Raw genomic sequence first — 15,926 nt, 5'->3', positions numbered from 1 at the left:
AATGCCCACTCTTACTTCTGGCTCTGGGAAATTAAAATAAAATCTCCCTGGTCACCTGGTCACTCAGAGTCTGTCTACGCTGCAGTAAAACACCCGTGACTGGTCTGCATCAGCTGGTTCGGGCTGTGGGCTATAAAATTGCAGAGTAGACATTTGGGCTCGGGCTTAAGCCCAAGCTTTGGGATCCTGTGATGTCTTGGGCTTCAGCCGAGCCTGAATGCCTACACTGCAATTTTATTATAGCCTCGCAGCCTGAGCCAGTTGATATGGGCGAGCCGGAGGTGTTTTATTTCAGTGTAGACATACCCTCAGACTCCTTGGGAACACGGAACCAGAAGTATCTTTTTATTTGGGGAAAAGTGTGTGTGTGAGGGGGGAGGGGAAATCAAAGCAACATGAAAGCTCTCTATATATTTACATATAGTTTGGTCAACCCCTCAGTCTTATGAAGGTTCAGCACTCTTAGTCTCACCACAAACTCCACCCACTTACTTCTCCATTCACTGGTCCAGTTAGTCTCTGTAGTATATCAAGAGGTAGTTCTCCTCTCCCAGTCTGCTCCAATCCAGCAAGAACCACTTTGCCAGGTCCCACTCCAATGTGCAGCTGCCTGGTCCAGTTCTATATCAGTTCTGTTTCTGCTGGACTGATAGAAGTCAACTGTGGAACCAGCCCAGCTCTACCACTGTCTGTCGCACCACTGCAGTCAGCTCTGCATCACTGCTGGACTGGTCAGGCCTGCAAAGTCAGCTCTAGGGCACTAGGCCAGGCCAGTCTTGCTGTGAAATCAGCTCCACAACATCACTGACTCAGTGTGGTCCAATCCCACAGATACACTCCATACAGGGAACAGAATCTCTGGGTGAGGAACACAGAGCAAAACAAGACCCTTGCACCGAGTCCCTGCTCTTGGGAAAGTGCTTCTGATTATAGGATAGAGCCTTTTCTTCTCTGTTGACCTTAAGTTTTGTTACTGTTACTAAACCAAAGTATGCGACTCATAAGTCAGGGTTACCCACCCACTCCAGGACATATCCTGCACAATTCCTATTCTGTTTCATGAGTACAGTAATAATCTTAATCTATTGTCATTTATACAATCAAAACAAACAAATTCCAACCAAAGCAATCACCAGTAGGGGGAATTATGGGTAAGCAACACTAATTCACGTAAATGAAGCTGGCCAGAGATGGGTTTTCTCCTTCTTCCCTAAAGAGGGAGCAGAGTTCCATCCCTCTAAATCTTCTGACGCTTAGGGCTTATATTTGGTCATGAACTCAGAAACAATATTTCCTAAACATTAGTTAACCTTGATAGTTTCCTATTTATAAGACTTGAAAGAAATAGATGTCGACACTTTGCACTACTAATAGCAGCTCACTGTTTGATGGATGGCATATAAGAAATTAATGACATATGGAGCGTAATTACCATACACCTAAAAGGTTATACACTTATTGGATTTAGAGTAAAGTCTCCTCAATTGGTTGATTTGCTATCACAAAGAATGTCAGCTAAATAGCAATGTTCTTTGCTTTCTTGTTCCCAAACAGATAATAGAAAAATCTTTAAATATAACTGGCTGCTGCAGGTCTGAAATACTGTACCTACATAAAACTAAAAACAAACAAATGAAACCATGGCAACAGTGAAGACACACATTGCATTACCTTGAATCCCAGAAAAGGAAAATATGCTTATTGAATTAAATGATTCCAGTGTCAATACGAGCAGCATATCCAGTACATGAACAATTTATGGACCATTTTCCAACTAAGAAAACAAGGAATACATTACTGATTATGGAACCTACTGAGTATTTTCTATTTGTTTGACATCTGACTGCGTCAACTAAAGAAAGAACCCTAGGTTTATTGTAATTATTTTCATTATTTGTGCTTGCAAATGAAAATGTAAAAGTTTGTGCCATCTCCACTTACGTCAGATCATCTATAACATGCTAGATCTTTCCTTTCAGCTATACACAGCATAGATCCATGCTTTGCTATATCATGAAAATTATAGACTGATACGTGAAATTAAGTGTATACCAAAGATAGGATTAGGTTGTGAGACAGTCCCAGCATGTAGCTACTAAGATGTTCACAGCAAGTTAGGTTTAAATTGATTCAAGTCCTAAAATTTTCATGTAATCAAGTAATATGGATATTAAGTATTTCAGTTCAGGACTAGAGTCTGAATATTACCTCCTGAATATGTGTACTCAGCTTATCCAACTTGACTCTAACTTCAGTTACTACATGTTAGTTGGTCAAGTATATATTTTAATAAATTAATAAGCACCAGATTCTGCCACTTCTTACTTACCTTGAGTAGTGCCTGACTACACATGCAGATCCATTGAAATAAATGGGATTACATACAGAGTAAGGATAGTGATACTATGCATTGTAAGAGTGGTTAAATCTGTCCCCAACTAACCAATTCTGATGGGAATTGGGGACACTGAAATACATTACGTGATTGTAAAAATAGGATTTTTTAAAATTTGTTTTTAGCTGTAGTCAAGGAATCAGTTTCTTTATTATGAACTGTAAAATATAGGATGACCCATAAAGTGTTATGTTTGTACATGTGACATTATTAATATTTGTATTACAGTAACACCTAGGGGCCAGGGCCCCTTGGGTCTAGGTGGTGTACAAACATACAAGAAAGAGACAGTCCCTACCCAAAAGAGCTTACAATCTAAGACAATCTATAGAAAATTGGTAGATACAACAAAGAACTGGGGAGGAGCACAAGAAGACAAAGAGATCATGCAGGGCAGTATGAGACACATACCAGCTGCCTAACCGTTGAGGAGAGTTTTATAGACACCGTGGCAGTGCCAGAGGAGTTTTAAGGAAGGATTTGGAGGACAGTGAAATAGCTTTGAGGATATTTCTGGGGAACTTCTTGTTTAAACACATTTAGGGCTAGATTGTCCCTGGTCTTTGGGCAGGTGCACAGGAGAGCGGAGGGCACAGTAGCCTTCTCTCTGGGTCTTCTCCCACGGACAATCACATTCCCTTATGCTTGGAGAAAAGGAACTGCTCCTTTCTAGTGCCCTGGAGTCACCAACTACTCTAATGATGATGGGAAGGAAGCAGCATCATGTCCCCATGCATTGTTGGGTAGAGCTGGCTGGGCAAAAAAGGGAAAGCATGCTGTGCCATTCTTAAATGTGGTATAGGATATGCAATCCCCCTTCATTCTAGGGAGCTCTGGAAGGGATTTCTCTTCCTGGGACCCAGTCCTTCCCGATGGAAATATACTTCCATGCCACCCCAAACAAGATCTGTTGTGTAAATGGCATGCACAAAGCAGGAAGAGCAATTATTTAGTATAGTAGTGTTCAGGACAAAGTGCCGTAGCTAGAAGTGTTGATTTGAACATCAATAGCTTTTGTTTTGCCTTAGCATTGACTGTCTAAAGTCAAAAGAGAGAAGGAAGAAGTCATACTTAGTACAAAACCAAAAATAATTGGCCCTCCCAGCTACTTTCACCTTTCGTGCTGGCAGAGGGAATGAGGAAGTTCTGCAATGTCAAGAAATCCATATTTTGACTGGATTCTCTAGGACTGATGATGTGTGCATTCCTGGAGATTGGGACTACAAGACTGATGACCACCATGGCTAAGTGCCTAACATGGTGGTCTATGATTTTTTGAAAATGCAATCAAGGAGTGTATAATTTGTCATGCTCTAGGTCTCCCCTGGTGCCGCATAATTCTTCTTCTGATGTGGAAGCCTTGATGAGAGCTGCCCACTGAGCCCCACAGGGTAAGTCTACACTGTAGCTGGGAGCATGCTTCCCAGCATGGGTAGACAAATGCTAGTTTTGTTTGAGCTGGGGCACTAAAAATAGCAGTATAACCAGGAGTAGCCTGGGCAGTGGCTGCCATCAGTGGCTTTTGTTTTTCACAATGCTGACCCTTGGAATCCAAAAGACAATATAAGGCAGGTATGTACACCAAAGTAAGAACTGTCTCACCTGCTCAGATCAGACAAACCCACAGTTCCAGTCTGAACCGTAAATTTAGGGAACTGGTAGAAAGGACTCAAGTGAGAAATGGGTTGTGTGCTGCTGACAAACCTTACAGGTTAGCCAGACACACTCTGAGAATTCTTTTGTTTTCTATTTCAGTAGAAGAGGCAAAAATGCGAATAGAAATTAAGTTCTTTTCTACTTAAATATACTTTGTAGTACTTTTTCTTTCATATTGAAAATACTTTTTCTTTCATATTCAACTGAAAGTGCTATCTCACTTTCTGATATCAAAAGCCTGCTTGAGTTTACCCAGGCCTTTGGGGATTTATGCATTATTTACATAAACAGGAGGTTTGTGTGTGTGTGTGTGTGTGTGTGTGTCTGCTCAGAGAAACTAGTTTAAAATACAGTAACAGTATTTCAGATTTAAACATTTAATTGACTCTTCATACTCCCCTTGAACCCCATGGCTCCTGGAACAATAATGAGTATATGTCTACAATGCGTACAAGAAAGAAAAAACTACAAAGAGATGCAGATGCTGCGAAATTTCCACCTTACAATGCAAACTGTGTCCCATTTCTCCACTGCCTGACCCTGCCTGAATAATTAAAAGAAGACTACCAAGGACGTATCTTAGGAAACAAACCTAACACATTGCAGTTATATAAAATTTGCTATTCAAATATATACATAGTATGTATTCCATACTTAACATAGGTAGCTTGTATACATAGCAACGACTAGCTGAGTGGCTTTGTCATGGTTATGAATTCAATGCCAAAACTGATCATTCTTACAGTTTTTTAATCATAAGTCATGGCATTGGTCAAATTGGCCAGCCTTATAACTCTGGGTTTCCATAGCTATATAGCTCTGGGTTTCCATAGCCCCATGCTGGCCAGACTGGCAGGTTTTTGGGAAAGATTGCATTCATATCTTCCCATCCTCAGAGGGTCGCGAAGATGATGGTTGGCTTTGTGGACCAGTTGACTTGTATCTGTATCCTCACGCCTAAAGAACAATGTAAAGATACCAAGGGAGGTACAGAGTCCCCCAGTCTTTAAAAATGAAGATGGGGGCTGTTGTGGGAGGGGAAGCAGTGTAAAATAGGAATGAAATCCTGTTCCATTGAAGTCAATGGCAAAACTTGCATTGATTTTCATCGGGCCTATATTAAACCCTAAAAAAGTAGAGGCTGAGGGGGAGGAAGGTGAGGAAGAGATAAGGGGAAAGATCAGATGCCACAACTTTGTATGATGTATAGATGTAGTAAATTTTAATCAAATCTGTGATTTTTATCGACATTTGGAATTTGCTGATGCATGAGTTTTCCTAAAACTTAACATGGGCAAAAATATGCCATAGAAATATGCCATGTGGCCATAGAAATCTTGGTTACAATAAATCTTCAAAAGTGTAGGTGCCGGTCTGTAGCTAATCAGGACTACTTCCGGAGTCTCTGCAAAACTGAGCTGGAATCTTTGTAGAACAGGCTTTCTTGTGGGATATTTATCTAGAAGCAAGAAAGTTGGAGGGAAAAAATGTTATTTTCTATAATAGTATCATTGCTGTGCCTGTGTTATAAAGTATAAGTAACAAAAAAAAAGGAAGGAAAATTAGTTGAACATTTTAGAATCTCAAAAAATGTTTTGTTCAAGTTCAATTCTAAAAAATGGCAATGGCTCTGCAGTTATTGTAACCTTAACAGTTAAGTGTATTTTAACCTTATAATCAGGTTATTTTCTGACTGTACTTTTAGCAATTTTTATTTAGGAGTGGAAAAGAAAAAGCTTAAATGGCCACTGCCAAGTGACTATATGTATGATTGAGATAAGGTAGGTGAAATAATATCTTTTATTGAATGAACTTCAGTTGGTGTACCTGACCCAATATATCAAATGCCCCAACAACAACTATGTGGGTGTAACCAGACAGTCACTATGCTCTCAAATGAACTCACACAGAAAAATGATAAAAGACAAAAACATCATAGCACTCCCAGATGAATGGAAACCTGCACAACACCTTCAAAAGATGAACCTGGGAACTTAAATTCACAACTCTCCTGGACACTAAAAACCATGGACTTAACATAGACTCAGGCTTTATGGCTATTACAACAATTTGTAACACACCCAATTTGTAACTATTTGCCAATTCTTAACTGCCCACTTCATTTTAAGTGGTCGCTTACAGCATGTCTGAACCCCTTATGCTTAACAATCTGTCCCACCTTGTATTTAGCTTGGTTACTCTGGTTACTGTCTCCAGGCTGGAAGAAGAGTTCTGTGAAGCTCAAAAGCTGGTCCCTTCCACCAATAGAAGTTGGTCCAGTAAAAGATCTTACCTTAACCTACCTTGTCTCTCTCGTATCCTGGAGCCAACACTGCAATAAATATATGTATGATTGACAGCTGAGGAGATTGAAGTTGTACAGAAAAGGCAGCAGCTAGATAAACTATACAGCACATCTCTCACTCTTTTTGTTTTGTTTTATTTTTGTTTCAGTAAATGAACCCATGTAATAATGTCTGTCTTAATGGCAGCTCGCCAAGGTGACATACTTGGTAGGTTACGGCCAGCATAACAGTCATTGTCCTCTTTCCAATCAAACAGAAAGAACAGAAAATGAAAGAGTATCTGTATTGCTGTGACTGCAGTATCCCTCAATGTCTTAGTTGAATAAGGTGCTATAATAATTTTTTAAAATGTCAACATTTTAGCTTAACTGTCAACTATCAAAGCTTTAAAACTGAAGCCTGATTCTAATCAGGAATAAAGTGAAAGACCTCAGGGATCAGGCATGTTTATGAACTCCTTGTTTCTGACAAGTAAGTTATAGGATCATTCAGGGTCTTTGAATTCTTGGTGGGTTAATGTAGAAACCTCTTCAAAGAGAGATATTGACTCCATTGGGATTTGTTGTTTCACTTGGTACTAGATCTACAACAAACTCTAATGTACCTTACAAGCTCTTCAAAGAATGAGCTATTTGCTTGGGTGCTTATTGCCATTTGCCTGGTATGAACACTTTGATGGGAACATTCAGGTTTATGATCAGGCGTACACTTATAAGCGAATCTAAAAATGTTCGAAGAGCATGTTGGTGATACGTCAATAGGAAAGTCAAAGTTAAATTGTTCCCAAGGTAGAATCCAACAGGGCTGCTAGAATGGAAACATTCAGAATGAAATTATCACAGTTTCATTTTCATGAGTGTAACAAAGATCTGTTTGACCCTCATAAAAGTATTTCATTAGAGTACTTAATACTGTAAAACACTTTGAGAGCATCCCCTCTGATGTACAGAGCACACTGATTAGTGCTCTCCCAGGTGATCCTAGTCTTAGGCAGAACTAGCTGAAAACTTGCTTTTCTGTCAGACTGTTCTGCAGTATCTGAGCCACCAAGCTCTTTTCTCCTCATCATGCAAACGTAGAGGGAGAAAAACCCTTTGCCCCACCTCAACCATGGATAAAGGATGAAAAGAAGTAGCTCATGACCGTGCTGCAGAGGGAGGTGACAATAAATACCCACTGTTTCACTGAACCATCAGTTCCTTCTTTCACTGCTCCGGTTGGTGGTCAGGGATAGGGGCTGTGCACTTTATAGGTAGCCCAATAATCCAGAATGGTTCACAAGTTCTCAGTAATGGCAACAGGGCCATAGTGTGTCTTTTCGCTGCTGAATCTGAGGGATCCAATTGGTTTCAGTGGTATGGCCATTACTGGTTGCTTGCATTGTTGTAGTAGCTCTGTTGGTCCCAAGATATGAGACAGACAAGGGCGGTGAGGTAATATCTTTTATTGCACCAACTTCTGTTGGTGAAAGAGACAAACAAAAAAATTATGAAGTCATCAAACATTTATCTGCATATATATTTACATATTATTTATTTATGTAAAATTAACAATTTTATTCTACTCTCACTACACTCAATTCTTCAACCAAACAATTTTTTTCCCTAGCTTAAACTGTGGCAAAGTCATGAGTGATGTCATTGTAATTGAAAGACCTGACGATTTCATTCTAAGTGCTCAAGAGGGACAAAGCACTGAGATGCTCTTGAGTCTTAGTGGATCGGAGGACATTTTTGATCCTTTTTAGAAGAGAGAAGAAACGTTCTCCATTACAATTAGTGATCATTAGTGACAAATACAGCCATAATGCAGTTTCAACATTTGGGAAATATTCTATCACATTGGATTCAGTGATAAGTCGGTATATCCAAATAGATTTGCTTTCATCATCTTTTCTCTATATATCTGCGAGTGATGTGAGTTCAACAAATTGAAGAAATTCTTTAGCAAAATCTACTGGGAGATTGTCTGGATACTTCTGACACAGACGTTTGATACCTTCACTGAATCCAGAACTTGAAATGTTAGGCGAAGAATTTGTCAGTACACTAAAGGTTTTGTCAATATTTTCGTAAGCCTAGATCTGATGTTCTAATGAACTCTTCAGTTTGTTGATGATTGTGAAGGCCTCCTTGTCACTGAATGAGTGGGCAGTTGCATCGTCTCATGTCTTCTGTCTTTTGCGGCGTTTGGCTGACTTATAGTTAGCAGTCCTTGCAGCCCCCTGAATTTCATACTCATTAAAACTATCCTGCACCTGTTGATTGGCTAAAGTATATCATTCCAGACCTCACACAAAATACCAGTTTCCAAAGTGCACATTGCATCACTCAGGATCTTCACATCTTTTCTTGTTGCTGATTTTTGAGATTCATCATCCTTGATGCTCTCTAGTGCTCCAAGGATGTTGGGGTATCCCAGAACAGCTGCATTCACAGCTTCAGCGTTGGCACTCCACCATGTCCCTGAGAGTGATTTGGGCACTGGGCATCCCTTTGGTAGTGAATCTCTAGGAATCATCCAATGACTGGCTGATGCAGAGAAAAAACTGTACAATTCTTGGACAAATCCAAAAAAAGAAATTGCTTCAACATAACAATCCATGGCAGACTGGCCAACAAGGTTGAGTGCATGGGCAGCGCATGGTATGTAATCAACCAAAGCATTGCACTCTGTTATCTTTGCCTGCATCCCTGAATATTTGCCACTCATATTACTTTCATTGTCATAGCTTTGGCCATGACAAAGGTTGATGTCAAACCCATTTTTGGTGAGGAAATTGAATAGGTATGAGGCAAGTTTCTCCCCTGTGTGGCTGGTGATGTTTATGATGAATTAATTTGTACCAAACAATATCTAATGAGACAAACAACTTCCGATGGCCCCGCTACTGTCACTCAGCTGTTACTTCTATATGTAATGGAGGGCCTAAAGTAGGACCTAAAAATAGGAGGGCCTAAAGCGATAGCTTTATTAGCCTATGGGTTAATTTGGCCCTGCCCCACATCTGCCTCTCTCCACAGAGCTCTTCTTCAGGTCTGGGCTCTGTGGAACTTGAAAGTGTGTCTCTTTCACCAACAGAAGTTGGTCCAATAAAAGATGTTAACTCACCCACCTTGTCTCTCTCATTACTGGTAGGACAGTTCAATGGAAAGGAGAGAGTGTAAAGCAAATGAGCTACGCATACCCCCAGCACAGGCAGCCAACCAGAGTACTCCAAATTAGAATTTGTTGAAAGGGACATTTGCTAAATTCTGAGACCTCTGGGAGCATGCATCCTTCAACAGGTGTATTCAAAGTCATAGAGGAATTTAGAGAAGATATTGTTGTTTCAGTGAAATACTTTTAATTGCTTTCCTTCCTAAATAAGAGAGGACAGACTGACATGTAAAACATGCCTATAGCCACATAACTTCACAGTACTTTGAACTGAAAGCCCCAAAGAAGCAGTTTGAAGCCTAATTTCCAAAAGTGGCCTCCACTTTTGGATACCCAGCTTTGAGACACTTAGGGTCAGATTTTTGGAGGTGCTCTACATCCACAGCTGTAACTAATTTTGTCAGATGTCAAAACCTGGGCATCCAAAACTAGAGTCCACTTTTGGACATTTGGGCTTTAATCTCTTTGCAGCAGGCTAGTAAGGGTTATGGAAAGCCATATTGAGACTATATTCTCAAAAGCACCTCAGTCTGGTCTCTCTGCACTAACATTCACTTGTGCTCCCAGGATGAAATTCAGTACTGTGCAGAGAACGAGTGCAAGGCTTATGCACCATTTATATCTCACATAAGTTCTGAGAACTAAATATGTACATTGGTCTGTGCTGGTGCGCTGCACAAGGATGAATTTTACTCACTTTCCTGTGACAGAATTTACAGATGCACACCCACTTCCTCTGCTATTTGCACTCAGTTCAGATGCACGTAACCAGATGTACACAGAAAATATTTCATGCAAATGATATGCGTGTACAAAATTGCACATATATTTTAAAAATTTGTCTTCAAGGTTATATATATTATATTATATATAAATATATGAAATATTTATTCAACAAGACATGTTACTAAGAATTATCCCAATAGGTAACTTTTTTAACTTTGCCCATCTCTTCCTTTGGCCTTTGTTTATCATGAAGCAGAGAAAAGCCTCAGAATTAATCTGTCATCTTGCTACAAAAAAACCCCCTCTCTTTCATGACGGAAAGCACAGCACTTTTCTAGAATTTTTTTGTTCTCTTTTTAAAGACTATCCACACAAAATGTATGCAAGAATTTGTAGGAAAAGCTATGACTTTATTAACAGCAAGACTGCAGAGAAAGCTAGGATAATTGTAATGATAATTTGATAGGAGAAGGGAAAACAGTATTGAGAACATTAAAAAGAAAGAGCACTATTTCGGTCCACAGAAGTTCTGATAGCGCTCTTGAGGAATGCTAGTCATAGTACACAAGAGAGGTGCTGAAACTTTTACAATGATCTCTAGGAAATTGCAGGTTGGTACAGTAGTTATTTTTCACATCTGCTTCTCAAAATCGTTCAAACAAACCCAATTCACAGAACATTCATGGCCATGTAACAAATCATTGTTTTTTTTACTTACAAAACTACAAAAGATGCAAGAACTCAAGCACTGCATCACCAAGAAAAAGAGTGAGGACAAGCTGTGTTCATCAGAGCTTTCTATGAGTCACACAAGATATGTCTACACTGCAATAAAACACCTATGACTGGCTTATGTCAACTGACTTGGGCTTGCAGGGTTCAGGCTGCTGTGCTACAAAATTGTGGTGTAGATGTTTGTCCGTGGGCTGGAGCCCAGACTCTGAGACCCCTCAAGGGGGTAGAGTCCCAGAGCCTGGGCTTCAGCTTCAGCCCAAGCCCAAACATCTACACTTCAATTTTATAGCCTTCAATTTTATACCAATTTTATAGCCCAAGGTCCGTGAACCTGAGTCAGCTGGCATGGGCCAGCCACGGGTGTTTTATTGCAGTATAGACACACCCATGATCTCTACTGGCCTAGTTGAAAATCTCATATCTTGCAACCATTTACCCATTCTGTCTAATCTAGTCTAAGTTCTTATGAGATGTTCATTGCTGTAGTATCTAAGAATGATCCAAAAATTAAAAATAAAAAAGCATACCAATCTCTCTCTTTTCTCTTTCTCTCTCTCCTTCCCAACAGAAATATGTTACTTAGCTATATCACGAGTGTCTTTGTATGTGACAAGAACTTACTGAGGGAAAGCCACGCTGGAGAGATGAGTTTTGTATCTGGTTCTGAATGTGTCTCATGTCCATTCTCATGTGCCTGGAGCCACTATGACGTTGAGTTCCACAGCACGTAGGGGGCAAGCCACAGGCATGGTCTTCCCTAGGTCTGCCTTCCCAAGCAGTGGGACTTCATTGGTTTCACTGCAAAAGGGGCCCTTTGAGACTGCAGCATTTGCCTTTTCGTGCTTTGCTTCAATCTTTAGCACAGTGTCTCCGGTGTGGCTGTCTCTTTGCATTCCTAGATTCCGCTTGCTGTGCTTTTTTTGGTATTTATCTGTACTAGTTTACAGCTTTCAAGCTATAATGGTTATGAATGACTGCAGACAATGAAGACTCTCTCCGGGAGATGATGTAATCTCAGCTACATGCATAAACCAGTATATAAGGGCTTTAATAAACACCAAATGCCAAAAGTATTTCCCCATTAGACTCCAAAGCTTCACTAGCTTTTCACATGTAAAATCATTACAAATATCACTTGATGATGGGGTGGAGGGACTTCAGCTTTTATGTGAAATCCTGTAGTCCATTTCTGTAGGTTTGCTTTGATGATAAAACAACTTTCCAAAAGCAAGTGGCACAGGTTGGAAAGTTCCTACAGGAGCAAGGTTTAATTAAGAAACAAGCCATCTAGGGAATGTTATATAGAAGGTATTGGGATCTTCAGCCTGCCCCCCACCCCCCAAGAAGTGGAGCCCAGTTGTTTGGGTTGCGACCCAATCTGATAACATTTATTAAAAAGTTTAGAAGGGGAAATGTTCTGAAAAAACCACTGGTTGAGGTCTCAGGCAGAGGATGAATCTGTGTACATTCCCTTGAACTTTAGCTCTTGTATAGTATTTTACAAAGAAATCAGCTAATTAATAGGCATGGCAACCCTGGATGGTAGGAATTACTATCCCCATTTTATAGATGGGAAAGCTAATGTAGAAAAGCTGTGTCTTGACAGAAGCCACAGATGGAGCGTGACCTGGGATTAGACAGCAGACATAGGTGGCTTGAAGTGGTTTCCATCATATACAGGGTTTACAGTATGGTTCAATGGCTCTCAGTATCCCCACTATACACATTGTTCCAGCACCCCTGACTGTAGGAGATCCTGGTTCTCAGTTTTGTGCTTAGTCCCCTGGACTCTGCTGCCTGTCACAATGCTGAGCTGCTCCTCAGTGGTTGGAGATCACAGTGGCTGCTCAGCTGAGAGGCTGGCTCAACCATAGAGAGTCAGCTGAGATGGAGCTTGTTGCTGCCGTAGGCAGTGTTCCCTTCAGACATGATCGTATAAGGGCGCCTCCCAGAAAGCATATTTTTAAAAGATCCCAGATGCCATCCTGGGATGACTATAAAGATGGTGATGGGGGAGGGGACTTAAACCCATTATCAGTAAGAAAGATTGTAGATAAACTATCAACCCTAGCGATCAGAACATAAAATAAAATAAACGTCATAATCAGTCATGTCGTTCATTTCTCTATATCAAAGCATGGGCATTTGAGTAACATTAAATAAGTGTCATACATTTATCAAGGCGTTGCTTTCAGTGGGGAACAACAGAAATTAAATACTGGGCCAAATAAGGCTATGTAATTAACAGCGACTTGTGAGATATGGTCACAGAGGAAGAAATTAACAGGAGGGTCCACTGGCATGAATTCTTCCTCCCTTCTGCCAATGCAGACAGGGGTGGCCCGTCCATATAGGCAAACTAGGCAGTCGCCTAGGGTGCCAAGTTAAATAGGGCGCCAAAGTCAAGGAAAAAAAATCAAATTAAGAAAAAAATGAAAAAGATGAAAAAAAATACAAATAAAATAACAAAGATGTCATTATTTCAATTCCTGTGCGCATACGGAGGGAATATGAATTATAATTCATTTCTCTACATTTCTGAGAATGTAGTAATATGTCAAATCTTTTATTTTCTGCAAAAAAAATAATATTTTAGCAAAAAAAATTTTCAATTTGCAACATAGGGTCAAAATGACCCATTCCGAAATTTTGATAAGCAATAACTCAGCCACAATGAAACACATCCGCCAGCAGCAAGAGCTGCAATGGTAGTGACACCTAACTCGAATATACATCAAGATCACATAGCTGGAAATTCATGTAGAGCGGAGATATCGCGAGTTGATACATGTCGAATGGTCATTTTAACACACATCGCTGGTAGATGGTTAAGAATCGAGCTAATACTTTGGAAAATTGTGTTTCTTGGTGCCAAAGAATAAAGAATAATTTCAGCATTATAAATCCAAAATATGAGTATCTTTAAGCATTATTAAACCTTAGCGTTATTATCAGGCTGTATAATTATGAACTTTTCTTTGTTATAACTGGTTCACATGTAGTAAATAAGGTCCATAAAAGAAAAGTAACAGTGTTAACGCTTAATAGACTATGAAAGTGATGACATCACACTCCAAGCGGGTAACCGTGAGGAAGGGGATTACTTTCCAAACAACCAGTGTCGGGTTATAAGGTCAAAAAAGGTCATTTTGTTTCCATGTAAATGCTGTAACTCACTGTTTTAATAGGTAAGTGAGTGTATGTTACTAATCATTGCAACTTTAAGCTGTGAAAAGACGTGTTGGGATGGCTGCAATGTGGCTTAAATCACCAACCATGTGGTGGGTGTGTCAGCCACCCTTAACAGTATAATCAGTGATGAGCTGCCAAAATCTTAACAACGGGTTCCCTCCTCACCCCACGAGGGGGTCGTTGCCTACCCCCACCCCCCCCGGGACTCCTGCCCCATCCAACCCCCTGCGTTCCTTGACTCCCCCCCCCCGCAGCCCCCAGCACCCCTGCCCTGTCCCCTGACTGCCTCCAGAACTGGGCAGGAGGGTCTTGTGGGCCACTGTAGTGGGTGTCCACCTCACCCCTAAGAGCCAGAGGCACCTGCCAGGGGGGAGGTGGGGAGTCCCAGAGGTGCTTACCTGGGGCAGCTCCCAGGAAGCATCCAGCAGGTCCTTCTGGCTCCTAGGGGCAGGGGAGCGTAGCTGGGGGAGAGCAGGGGGAGCGGCCGCTCCCCCACTGATCACATCAAAAGTGGCACCTCAGGCGCCGACTCTGTGGGTGCTCCGGGGCTGGAGCACCCACGGGGAAAATTTGGTGGGTGCAGAGCACTCACCGGCAGCTCCCCGCCCCGCGCCCGGCCCCAGCTCACCTCCACTCCTCCTCCTCCCCTGAACGCACCACCCCGCTCTGTTTCTCCGCCCCCTCCCCCGGCTTCCCGCGAATCAGCTGTTCGGCGGGAAGCCGGGGAGGGCAGAGAAGCAGTTGGCAGCTTCCCACTCAGGCCGAGGGTGGCGGAGGTGAGCTGGAGAGGGGAGAGGTTCCCCTGCACCACCACCCCCAGGTGGCCCTCCTTGCCTGCCCGCGCCCCAGCTCACCTCTGTCTCCCTGGGCCTGAGCAGGAAGCCGCGGCCTGCATCTCAGCCTGCCCCAGCTTCCCGCACGAACAGCTGATTCACGGGAAGCTGGGGGGGGGCGGAGAAGCAGAGCGGGGCGGCGTGTTCAGGGGAGGAGGCGGAGGCAGAGTGGAGGTGAGCTGGGGCTGGGGGTGGGGCGGAGAGCTGCCGGTGGGTGCTCTGCACCCACCAAATTTTCCCCTTGGGTGCTCCAGGGCTGAAGCACCCATGGATTCAGCGCCTAAGGCTCCACTCTTGGCCAGTTAAATTTAGAAGCCCTTTTAGAACCGGTTGTCCCTCGCGGAACAACCGGTTCTAAAAGGGCTTCTAAATTTAACAACCGGTTCTAGCGAACCGGCTCCAGCTCACCACTGACTATAATGCTTGCAGTTGGGAGCACAGTACATAACAATATTCAAATGCCCCATGGCAGAAAGAGGAAAAAGAAAACCCTCAGGAGCTGAGTATCGTAAATGAAAGGCTGAGAAGGAAAAGGACCAAGCAAAACAGCAGGGATCCTTCCTGAAATATCTTCTCTTTAATCCAAATAAAGATGGAAGCAGTTCACATCATCCAGATGAAGGAATTTTACTTGGAGAGGAGGTTAGCTCACATCCGCATGGAAGCAGTTTGGAACATCAAGATGAAGGTATATTACTTCGACATGAGGGTAGCTCACATCCACGAAAAAGCAGTTTGGAAACTTAAGATGATGGAAACTTACTTCTAGATGAAGTCAGCTCACAGCATCAGACTGATATGGAAGTGGAGAAAATTTATTCACCTTCAGAGACACATGCAGAAATTGAAGTAAATGAAGTAGAAGGAAGAAAGGATGAGGAAGTTACAAATAAGTTACAGTACAGGGACCCAGCTTCATGGCCC

This window comes from Eretmochelys imbricata, chromosome 12 (genome assembly GCF_965152235.1).
Source record: "Eretmochelys imbricata isolate rEreImb1 chromosome 12, rEreImb1.hap1, whole genome shotgun sequence".
In the NCBI taxonomy this organism is placed as follows: domain Eukaryota; kingdom Metazoa; phylum Chordata; order Testudines; family Cheloniidae; genus Eretmochelys; species Eretmochelys imbricata.
Note: the sequence above shows the minus strand (reverse complement) of the source record.